Raw genomic sequence first — 13287 nt, 5'->3', positions numbered from 1 at the left:
AAAATGTGCAACAGTTTAAAATACTATGTGCCCACATTTCTCTGTCTTCTAAATATTTGCTAGGACCAAGTAACAGCTGCCTTCTTTAAAGGGGACCAGTGTTCAGTTTCTCTGAAACCAAGAGAAAAATGGTTTGTCCATGGAAACATGTGCATATTTCTGTGGAGGGAGTCCTTGGCTTTCATCAGAGAGATTTAACCCCATAATTTTAAGAATGACTGTTAGAGGCATGAGAAAATCTTTTGAGAAGTAAATATAAAAGCATCAGGAAAATGGTGAGTGGAAGAAGGAACAGATAAAGTAGATGGTTGGAAATCCACTACATTGCTGATTATTGGAAAGGGCTTTAAATTAGACAAGATAACAGAGAAGAGTAATCAAAAGGAGGCATGGTAGCAGTGAGGGGCCACCTTCATCACTCACTAAATTAACAAATGAGGGTCTGGACCTCGATGGGTGGAATGATGATTCAAGACTTGAATCCACTTTTGCTGAGTTGTGATTCGACTTACTTTGCATTGCTCCTTTTCCCTCTTTCAGTTCACCAATAAAAGAAGCTCCCACCCCTGTTGAGGCTGCATGTTGACTGTCTAGCATCTCCACGTATGGAAGAATTATCTGTTAAGCATTTTACCGTTGAGTCCTAAGAGAGATGAGCTCTGAGAACAAGTGTCTGGCACATAAAGGTAATTTAAAGACATTTTTTTTTGTATGAAGAAGTCATTACTTTTCCTGGACAAGTTCCAACATTTGCTTTTAAGTGGGATGACCCTGATATGATGTGTGGGAAAGGCAGACAGGCCCTGTTACATACCACTTGTAAAGATACATGTTGGGGATAGAGGGGAGGAAACGTATATATATATGACATAAAGCAGGCCACAATCAACTACATTAAATGATTGCACACACCAGGAAGAGACTTGAAATTAGACAACAAACATTGACTAAGGTTTACCTAAACCTTGTGTGTTTTTCATTTGGTACCCAAATGATTAGAGTTAGCTTCCTTTCTTTATTATCAGTTTTCTGTTTTACAGTTCAAATAGGATAGAAGGGTATATAAAATGTTCTATATAGTTTCATAATTTTGTGGACTGCTGTAATCATGCATAGTACAGTTCCTGTTGGAAGAAAATAGCAATGGTACTGAAACAAACTTTTATCAATGTTTCTAACAGTGCTTTTTAAAATGATAATGACTTAAAACTACCTGCTGTTTTATGAAGTTATTACAATTAAGGGATTACATGGTTGACATCAATTTTATTGAAAATAGAGGATTACTATTTTTAAACACACGTAATAGCATGAGGTCAGAAATAATATTGCATATTACAGCATTTAAAACATAGGGTATTTTCTTTTAAATATAAACCCAAGTTCTAGGTTAAGAACTGAATATTTGATTTTTACCCTGAAAAGCTAAAATTAAGAGATGATGTTATTTCAGATATTAGGAGATTTCTCTCTGTATTAGGGGCTAGAGGATTACTGATTGACCTATAGATATGAGACAATATTGCGGATATGGGAAGCAAAAGTACATATGCTGCTTCTAGTGTATACTTCCACAGCAGTAACAACCAGAATTTAATTTTCATGGATCTTTCTGTTATTACGTACAAAAGAAATAACTGCTGCCTTGCACATTGTGTGGGGAAAACGATGTACATATGGAAGAGAACATATTTCATGTATAATTTCAGTGAACATCTTGTACAATATTCCTTCTTGTAATCTTATTTTCAACCTAGGGTAATCATCATCATCATCATCATCATCATCATGAAAAGCTAATAAGATTCATTATTGTTATTGCATGCTATTATTAGTCTCATTGCCTTTTCCAAGGGAAACAGTATCTATTAGTGCAATTGTTCTCTCTGTCATTGGATGTGGGCTTTACCAGTCCAATTCCAAAGATAAGAAATCCATCCCTGTAAGAATACATCTTTTCTTATGGTTGTTATTTTTCTTATGGATATTTAGTGAAACTCTTTATGGAACTAGAAGGTTGAGAGACAACCTTTTTTAATTTTACTTCATGAAAATTAGACTGTAAAACACACAGGTTTGAAATTAGGTTTGCTTTAAAATAATTGGGTATTCAGAGAATTAGAGGTACTTCTGATCTTAAAAGGTTAATCTGATGCTATTAGTGGATTCCTAGAGCAGATACCATCGCTACGGTATATTTTACCAGCATTGTCAAATATCAGATCACCAGTCTCTTGATATATATGAAAACATACATAGAGAGATGAATGATTTATTATATGGAATCAACCCTAAAATGTTACCTGTTTTTACATTCAGAAATTCACTTGAACTTTGTTGTGTTTTGAACTTTGTAATTTAATGAAAAAATCACATTGTGCCGACTTTTTGCTCTTTAAAAATGTCAAGAAATCAAATTCTACTATGACCTAGAATGCTTCTGTATATACTATTAGAATATAAAATAGAAATTCTCTGTTGAGTTCAAGATGGTTGCATTAAATTTAAATGAATTTGTGGATTTTCAAAGTTTTTTTTTTTATCCAAACTTCTTTATTAAATCTTACTTTATATTAATTTACTTGTTTGTCATAGATATATTCTCACTATCTTTTGCCATTTGAAATTTGACCTTATTTTGTTGCAACTACTTTGATTTTATAGTAAGTTTTAATTACTACTCTAGATTCTACTCTATTATAGAAGATTATATGTCTTAACTCATCATTGTATCATCTTTTCTTATTATTTTTCTGTTTTCATATTTATAGATGACTTGCCTTTGTTATTTTATTTTGGCATTCCATAGATTCTTTCTTTTTTAAATTTTTTATTTAGCAAAACTACACATGAAATATCTCTTTCAGTGACATAGTAGATTTAAAAGCAAACTGTAATTTCAATTACTAACTAGCTGCTCATAATATGACTACTGTTTATTTAGAGATATTCAGTGAATATATCTTTCTTGCTTTCTACTGATATGGAAATTAGAAAATATAACATACTTGCTTATCATCTGCCTGAGATCTTTCATCTTGCGCTTTTTCTCACAAACATAAAAGTAAAACAACAATGTTGAAGAGGAGGGGTGGGGGGGAGAGCAATTAATTATGGGAGAGAATCAGTATATTGACTGTTGAAGAGCTGAGCATATTTCACATGGAAAACAAAGAGAAAAAATGATGAGAAATGAGAGGTGCTGGGGAGTCATTAAAACAAGGAACAACAACAACAACAAAAAAAAAAAAAAACCCAAAACTCCACCATTTTGATGAAAAACACAGAGAGGAACCAACAGATGCACTACTCCTCTTGGATTCTTTGTGACTTCACAGGCTTCGGCACAGAGATGGAGCCACTGATTATAATTAGTTGAAGGCTTTATTCCCAACTTCTCATCTTTCAAATGCAAATTAATGGTTTCTATGACAAAAATAAAAGTCCTTGACGCCCTCTTGAAGAAGGATTCAAGTAAAATGAATAATCAGTAGAGTTGAACAGTCTGAAGTTATCAAGAAAGGATTCTCAGTCTACTCTTTCAATAAAGCCAAGGGAAGTGTTGGAAGATAACACTTGTTTCAAAAGAACAGTTTTATGAAGGGGCAGGTAGAATAATCACACCCAGTCAGGTCTGCTGGGATGGGATGCCTGTGGAGGTGGAGTGACTGCACAGTACTGGATTATGTATGGTTCTGTCTTCACACTGAGCATCCGTTTTTTCATATTTATAAGTATGTTCCAGAAAAAGCGAATCTTAAAATACTATATTACTAGAATTAGGCTTCCATCATTTCTTTCTAACAGCAGCATGTGTTGGGGGGGGGGGGTGGAAATAAAAAAGACAAAGACCTTCATTTAATTGCTTTCCTAGGCAGGTAATTATCTTCCCAGTCCTGTCTAACTTAGGCTCCATGGTAACTTAATTGAAATATTTGTGAGACTTCCCCCTCCCTTACAGCTTTTTGTTTTTACTACATCTGTTACAGATTAAATGTTTATGATTTATCTTTGTTTATTTTTCTCCTCCTATATGTGGAGCTCTTTTTTCACAAAGTTTCAGGTAAAGATAGGGTAACTTCAGAAAGTTGAGAGGTTTCCTTCTGGTAAAACAAGAACATTCTTGCACATCCTGATAAGATTTCTCATTCTTATTCCAAAAGGTCCAACACTAGAGGCAAGACTGCAGTCTCACCACAGACTTTGCTCCTTTAAATGCACACTTTCTGCGTCAGAAATATTTTCTTTCTCTGCATACATGGGGCTTTTATGAAGGACAGTAATTAAAATGAAAATACATTAACACTTTCATATTGAAGAATCCCTATTTGTTAAGTACTCATGGTGTGTCATGAACTGAGAAAGGCATTTTATGTATATTATTTTATTGAATTCCTATGCAGTTCCATGAAATGGCTGATATTATTTCATTTTAAAAATAAGTAAAATAAAATCTTGAGGAGTTAGTTGCTTGCGTACAATCACTTATCTATTCCATAGCTTATATTGAATGTTATTTATTTATTTGTTTGTTTGTACTAGGGGTTGAACTCAGGGTACTTAACCACTGAGCCATATGCCAAGCATTTTTTGTTCTTTATTTTTAGACAGGCTCTCACTAAGTTGCTGAGACTAGCCTTGGACTTTGGATTCTCCTGCGTCAGCCTTCTGAGTTGCTGGGATTAAAGGTGTGCACTACAAGGCCTGCCTTGTAGCTGCATTTTAAATCTAAGTTTGGTAGAAAAACCTATTATAATTCAGTTGATAAATTATTATTTTTAGAGAAATAATCATATCTCAGCTACTACTGGAGGAACTTCAGCCAAATACAAGGATACATATAAATATCTTAAAAGGCTGAAAAAGTTTGAACAAGAGGCTGATGGAATAATCATTTTATCCAGGACTGTGCAATAACCATCCTAGAACTTAGAATCCGAACAACAGCTGTTCATTATGCTTGTAAGTCTGAGTGTCATTAGAGCAGGCAGGGCATACAAGGTGACTTCTGTGCCCTATAATGACCTGGGCTTCAGCTGGAGTTGCTCTTGTGTGGCCAAATGCCTAGTGTGTACCTAGTTGGAGTTCTTGGTCCTGTGTGTGTGTGTGTGTGTGTGTGTGTGCACCCAAGTCTGAGTTTTTCAGTTCACTTAAATGAATAGTGTTAGGTAAGAAGATTTAGTATCTCCTATAGTTGAGTGTGGACTTAGGAAATGAAATAACCTCTGGCATGGCCACTGATTTCTTGGCCAGTATTTAGCTTCTAAGTGGTTAAGAGGCACATATAGAAAAAGAACCATTTGCTAGAAAAAATAAACCAATGTAAGAGCAGTCACAGGTTCCATAAGGGGAGGCTGTCTGAGGGAAGGAAGAGGAAAGATGCCAGATAGATAACACGTTTTCAGTTCCTGGTTCTAAGTCTGTGTGAATGCCTGCTGTATACCCTGACCTTGTCCTCCATAAAACAGTACAGCTCATCTTTCTCTCAGCTACATAACAGCAATAACAATTAGAAACATCTTGAATGAGATCATAGGATGTCCATTAGAAATATCTTGAAGACTTCCCAACATAAAGATATATTTGTTTGAGGCCAACATGCTGACTGAAAGCAACTTCTCTGAAAGGCATATGAGGTCACCAAACTAATGCTGTGTATAAGATTATATAAAAATGGGAAATGTCATTTTTCATCCCCTGAACATGTTATACATACCAACTGTTCTTTTTTGTCTTCCTGTGTTAGGCCCCATCGGTGATCCAAATGGATAAAAACCTATGAAAAAGAAGTTTTTATATTTAATATGATTATGCTAGCCAATCAAAGAGCTGGAAAAAAATGGAATATATTGCTAATATGAGAATATCAATCTTCCAACTTTCTAAGCTGTTTTCCTTGTTTCTTTCCATTTGTTCCTATTTATCATTACCTGTTGACTTTTAAGGGCCAGCGTTGGTATTTATCTTTTGATGAGGTTACTTTATTTCAGGTCCATAGACTGGAACAAGCCATTATTCACTAATAAGTATCATTTATTTTCATTTGGGATCTTGGGTTCTTACTAGGTGGATGATTATTATTAAATTGAAATAATAAATACACTTGAGGACTGGCTTATTGCAAAACATTTTTTTCTTGGTGTTCTTGAGATGAAAACATTTATAAGCTCATGCGACCTCTGGATTTGATTTTCCCTACTGCTGCTCATGAGTGACGTTGGGTGATTACCACTCAGCTTGCCGTGACTCTGTTGTCATTTGAACTCCAGAGGCAGCTAGGAGCTTCTGAAGCTTAGTGGTTTTTAGAGATCCTTATACCAAGGCTGTTAAGTTGGAGCAACAACATCTGAATCATGCCTCTATTTTATGACAAATAGGATGTTGATGCTCTTGACTATTGGGATATTTAAAAAGAATAATCCTATGTATTTGCTTGGTCTTGTGTTCTCTTGTAAGGCAGAAACCCAATTCTAAGTCAAAGTTCAGCCAGTTCAGGTCAAGTAAATAGCAAATGTGCTCATTTGAATCTTGAGTATCTTCCCAAGGCTCATGGATTAAAGGCTTAGTCCCTGGTGTGGTGTTCTTGTGGTGTGGTGGACACCTTAATAGGTGGGCCTAGTGGAGGTCTTCTAGTCATTGAGGTGTACCTTTGAAAGGAACCTGGTCTCTTTCTCTTTTTTACATGTCCTGGCCCTAAAGTAAGCAACATTGTTCTGCTACACTTTCCTACCATGGCCACCAGCAGCCAAAAAAACAACAGGGGAAACTAATCATGGGCTGAAATTTTCAAAAGTGGAGCCAAAATGAACCTTTAGTCTTTATAATAAGATTATAATAGTCATTCGTTATAGTAACCAAAGCTGACTACTACAATATAAAAATGAGAGATTTTTTACAGAATAACTACTTTAAAATGACTAAATGAGTTTGTGCACTCATTCGATTGGAATGCAACAGATGGGTAGATAACTGATTAACTTTTGAAAATTCATGCATGGTTTTGTCATTGTATACATGTGTTGCCTTCAAGATGCGATTTGAAAACTGTGCCCACAAATTGGCAAATATTAGAAATGTTTTGAAGTTTGGCAAACTTATTATATTATTATAGTTTACTAATTTTTAGCTGCCCTTCCCTCATTGTTTCTAGATGATAGAGTTAGTAAAAATTAACAGAAAAAGAGATTTATTTTTGAACTCTCCTTCTTCCACATGCTTAATTAGAATTTCATTATGTTGAATGGATGTAAGTGACAGAAATAGTATAGAACAGGAAGTAGTTAACACCCGAAATTCATTAACATTATGTAGAATTGTACTTCCATTTCTGATGATTGTATGACATACAAGAAGAAGAATTAAACAGTCAAACTTATCAGTGATGCTAGGGATAGGGAGAATCCTCTTCAAATAATTTTGTCTCCCTTTCCTATTAGTTTTAATTCCATCTGAATTTATTACCTGAGGATTCCAAATTTGTAAATTCTTTCTAGGCAGAAGAAAGAAATCCTCCAAAAATCCACATGTTTTGCCGTAGTTCCTAAGATGAGTATGAGCAGAAATTAGCTCAACCACATAATGATTGATTGGTTATGAGTCAGAAAGTTCTTGATATTTATAGAAAGGCTGAAAGAGCCCGAAGAATGAAGCTACAATCCTAGGATACATATTCAGTTGTTTGCATTCTATTTGAGTGTTTTTCAGGAGGTAAAGTCAGTCAAATCCCTTCCAAATGCATGGCGGATTAACATTGATTTGAGAAATATGCCTTTGAAAGCAATTTGACTAACTGTTCAATACATTAGCATATACTTAATTCCCTTATGATTTTTAAAAATTGTGATTTTTGAATAATTAACTGAGAACCCATAATAATTTACTGATAGTTGTCTAAATCTTAGGATTTAATAAACAATGACGAGTTTCACAGAAGGCTTCATAGTAAGCAGATGTTCCGTCACTATGATGTGCTTTGTTCTATGATCTTTTAAAAATCTGCATTTAATTTTTTTAAATTGCAACTTAAGTCCAATCTGGGAAATTCAATTTTACTTAAACTTCAAGGTCTGGGAGAGTTTTATTTGAAAACTTGGCTTTCTTCCCTTTATGGACCTAATTGCTATTTCTTTGCTTAGCATTCTGTTTATATGGCAGACTGGGAGAAACTGTGGATGAACAAACTTTTGAAACCTGGCATAAAATTGTTTCAGAAAAATTTGAATCAAGGAAAGAACTTGTTCCTATGATTTAGAAGGCATATAAAAGTGCAGACACTGGGAGTTCTGTGGGCCCATTGCTGCTGAGTCAGTTTTATGATTCAGTTGGAGAGGGAAAGAAAGTATTATTTCCCAAATTATGATGTGTGGGACACCACTCCCATGAAATCTTTGAGAGAAAGATTCTATGGCTACATAAATTTAGGAAATGTTTATGATACCCCTTCTCTGGAGATTCATAAGTCCCTAAGTAGATTAAATATCCTGAGAAATTTGCCAAAAATCTAACCTTGTTCACAAATTGATTTCCCAAGACTTTCTGAAATCTTTTTCCTAGGATTCAATAGGAGAGGGTGGTATAAGATAGTTGTCTAATTTACTGCTGACTTTGAAGTTAGAGGGAGAGAGAGAGTATCTTTCTATCTACAGAATACTTCGATGTTTTAAAACAGTAATTTTCTTAAAAGGCTATTGAGGTGTTAGACATGAGATTATTAAATGGTGATAATAACAATAAAAATAGTTAAAATCAGTATTTGTGCCATGTATTGTTCGTGGATGTTCTGAACTGATTAGATCTCATGTCTTATGTGTGAAGCACATCAGAGCAATTGAGGACCATGTTCAAACACTTGCTGTTAAAGGAAAGGGTGGGTTCTGAACTAAGGATGGCTCTAGTCCACAGCCCATGGGTTAGTGTTCAATCCAATGCAGTCCCTTCACCTTCTCCCAAAGCTGGATAGAGAGATACTTAAGTGAAATCAGAGTACACTGAAGAAACATTGAGAAAATGAAATGGAAATTTAAATAAATGCAGGGTAGTTAATGGATCTAAGTTGTGAAGAATGTACAAGTGGCACTTTAGAGAAAAAAATGAGTTGGTGAGAATGGTCTCTATCATTACAAGTGAGTGGTTATTTGAATTTCTCCTTGGAATTGCAAGCATTTTGACAAAGCACCATCAATATAGTATCAGTGTTTTCACCTGACGAAAGAGAATCAACTGGAGGAGCCCCTGGGCTACTTTCTCCAGTTAGAGAAAGAGACAGGGTAAGGGGAAGAGGGCATGTCAGGACTTTTTTTCACATTTGTTTATAGCCCAAGTGTGTGTGTGTGTGTGTGTGATATGTTAGAAAGTTTAGAACTATTTCTTAGCAAGTATTACCTGAAATTACTCTTCTTAGAAACCTGAATCTTTTATTATGAAACTTGGCTAAAGCTTACATATTTTAGAATTTATTGAGTGTATTTTCTTTTAATAATTTTGTATATCTAGCGTCATAGTGAAATTTTAAGGGCATCTAATTTTCTGATGTGTCAAGTTAATGGACTGGAAAGATTTTCAGATATACAGTTGATCTTTGGTTTCATTTTCTCTCTCATTTTATCCACATTTGTCAAGTCTGATTCTCTCCAAATAATTCTTCAGGTTGTATTCTAGAATTTTGAGATTTTTGTTTTCTATTAATGGCTCTCCACGGTGGCCTTTGTTGAAAGAGATGGGATGAGACACTGTAGATATATGTTGCATTTTCTTTTGTGTGCTAATTTTTAAAGAAGGAAACTCTGGTGAGAACCAGAACCCCTGGTGCCTTCAGAACTGCCTTGTTCAATAAGAAGACTCTGGCACCATGTGACTGGCCTGAGCTGACACCTATTGCCAGTGCACTCCACATACTGGATTTCAAAATAGGACTAAAGAAATAAAATAAAATATTTAATTTTGCATTAATTACATCCTCTATCTATAATAATTATATTAGGCTAATAAAACATATTAAAATTAATTTTCATCTGTTTCTATTGACTTTTTAAAAATCTAGGAGAGATAGTGGGATGAGATGGACATCATTCCCCTAGGTACATGTATGATTGCATGAATGGTGTATCTCTGCACCGTATACTACCAGAGAATTGAAAGGTTGTCCTCCATTTGTGTACAATGAATTGAAATGTACAACTGAGTAGAAAAAATTTAAAAAAAATTTAAAAACCTAGTTACTAAAAAAATTAAATTGCATATGAAGTTTGTGATATGTTTCTATTAGAGATCTCTAACTAGCTAGGCGTGCTGGTAATCCCAGCAACTAAGGAGGATGAGGCAAGAGGATCTCGAGTTTGAGGCTAGTCTCAGCAACTTAGTGAGGCCCTCAGCCACTTAGTAAGACCCTATCTCAATATTAAAAACTAGGGCTGGAGATGTGGCTTAGTGGTAAAGTGTCTCTGGGTTCAATCACCAGTGCAAAAAAGAAAGCACCTCCTATTGGAGACCTCTGCTTAGAAATTATTGTGTCTTCCCAGTACCCCCTTATTTTCAGGCAATACATTTGAAGATCAGCAGTGGATGTCTGAAACCACAGACAGTACCAATCCCTATATATATATTTTTTCTTTATATACACATCCGTTACACACCTATTAAAAAGCTTGCTTTATTTATTAGACAAAGTGGTTAACAATGATGCATAATAATGAAATAAAACAACTGTAACAATATATAGTAATAAAAGTTGTGGGAATAAGCTGTCTCTCCATTGTACAGTATGGGTATGCTAGACAAAGAAATGATTTATATTCTGGGTGGGACAGAACAGGATGGTGAGAGATTTCATCTTGCTAGTCAGAATGACAATTTAAAATTTATGAATTGTTTATTTCTAGAATTTTCCCATCCATATTATTAGACTGCAGTTTGACATGGGTAACTGAAAGTGAACACACGGAATAGGGGGGACTATGTAGACTTTAAAGCTTGAACAATTTAGGAGTGAAATTAAAATCAAATGTATGATAAAGAGGAAATTTAAAGAGGGACTGTTATAACCAGGCACAGTGCCTCATGCTTGTTAGGTGACTGAGGCAGGAAGGTTGGAAGTTCAAGGCCAACCTCAGCAACTTAGAAAGGCTCTCAGCAACTTAGCAAGACTCTGTCTCATGATAAAAAAGGACTGGGACACTGATATTGTGTTGAAGATATCAGTGGTTAATTGCTCCTGGTTCCAATCCCTGTACCAAAGAGAAGGGGGACGGGCATCAGGGAGGACTATTAGGAAAAATAAAGGTCTCTGGGGGAGGGAAGAGAGACAGAGGAGGAGAGGTTAGTAGGGAGGGTGGATATGATCCAAGAAAGTATATGCATGTGTGGAAATGATACACTGAAGCCCATTTATTTCTACGATTACATGCATTATAAATTATGATTGAAAAATTTTTAAAAGTAATTCTAAATGTGATTTTAAAAAATTCTAGTTGTTTGTATCTAGGGTTACTGAAGAAGTAGTGCAGAAATACATGTGCCTGTTAAAGGACTGAAGAGTTAACAACCCCACATTGCTTAATACAGGACCTTTCCTTAAAGCCACATAGTTGCTGGGAAGGGCAGTCTCATGAATGGGCCTTTCAACAGCCACTCAGACACATAAGACTGGGCCTTGGGCTAGGAATTCTTCCTTTGCAAGAGATAGGTCCATATCGCCTGTGCTGGTCCTCCTGCCTTGTGTGGGAATAATTTTCCCTCCTTCAAGACTCCATGTGTGCTACCCTGTTTGGCTTCCGTCTATCAGTGATCCTCAGGCACACCCCAACTTTAAGTACCTCAGACTCTACAGAAGGAGGTTGATGTTCTGCTGCTGCAGCATAAGAGAGCTGCTGGGGGCTACTTGCCCTGTGTTAGCCACTGGGAGGCCCCAGTGGCCATGGAGAAACAGTGTCAGTCTAGGACCTGATCTCACTGTCTCTTCTGTGTGAGTAAAGCTTTGTTCCTTTCAGGGCTTGACCAGGTTGTATTTTCCTTGGTGACCCTCCTGACAAGTCCATTCCCATTACTCAAAACTGGTTTCCTAATGAATCACTTCTGTAAAACATTGAAGACCTCAGCTACAGCATTGTTAGTTTGGTTTACTTATTCTCCCAAGACTTCAAGTTGATCGAGCATGGGTAACTAAATCCCTGCATCCTCTCTCCTCTTCTCATATATTTTTTTTTTAATGTGACCAAACCTAAAAATCTACCTTTCAATTGTTGCATTTGAAAGCCCTGTCATTCTTCTGAAATTGAGTTTACAAGAGTGCAAATGAAAATTATGACATGGTAAGTGACTAGTGTTGACAATATCTAGTGTTTGAAATTCTGGAAACATTCTTCATTGGCATTTTCCTTGTTGGATTACATACATACAAAAAAAAAAAAAAGAAAAGGCCATATCTGCCTTTTTTTCAAGAAATCACAAAATAAAGAACTATTAATAGATTCTAATAATTTTGGGTTTCACTTCAAATGTACATGTTAGATCTTTGTTTCAAATCATGTCAGTGAATTTTATTTTTTTATTTTACACTCATCCTATTGATACTGATTACACTTTTGAACACATGTGCTGGACTTGACCTTGTTTACTAAGAATAAACACCGAGGTATACACTTTATAGAACTACAAAAATGTCTTTACATGTAATACTATTTTAATGTGGAGAAATTATTTAAATTGCTGATTATCAAATTATACGGTAGGAGAAAATAATTAAAATAATTTGTGTCATTATTAATTTCTCTCTACAATGGAGAAGTGTAGAAAATAGGCCACAATAGAACTACAACAAAAAGCACCAAATTAGTTCCATTGATGTTATTCTCAAGTCATATAATAGCTTTACACAATGCAGTTCACTTTAGCCTGATTGTGCCAGAACAGGTTTCCCTGAAAGACGCACTGTGGCCCAAGTGACCTATTTTGTTTCCTTTATGTGTCTAAGGCTTTTTCACTTGAAATACTATACCCAGGAATGTGAAAGTGATTGACATAAATGGACATGACCTAACCCATTTCTCCTCCCTGTTCTTAGCCTTGTCACTTTAGACTCCAAACCTGTTTCTCTAGACCTGAAAATAGAGTGAAATTGCCAGAGAGCAAGTGATCACACTGGCTGACCACTTCTCTTGGACTTCTGTTTGCATCCATACAAGGCCTTCTGAACTCTTAGTGCATCTTATTATTAATGTTTCAGCAAATACTTCTCAGCTAATAATAAATTGTTCTGGGACCCATGAGGCTTCTTTTACATGTAATATTTCA

This window comes from Marmota flaviventris, chromosome 5 (assembly GCF_047511675.1).
Source record: "Marmota flaviventris isolate mMarFla1 chromosome 5, mMarFla1.hap1, whole genome shotgun sequence".
In the NCBI taxonomy this organism is placed as follows: Eukaryota; Metazoa; Chordata; class Mammalia; order Rodentia; family Sciuridae; genus Marmota; species Marmota flaviventris.
The sequence above is the reverse complement of the archived record's forward strand: the minus strand, read 5'-3'. Positions refer to the sequence as shown.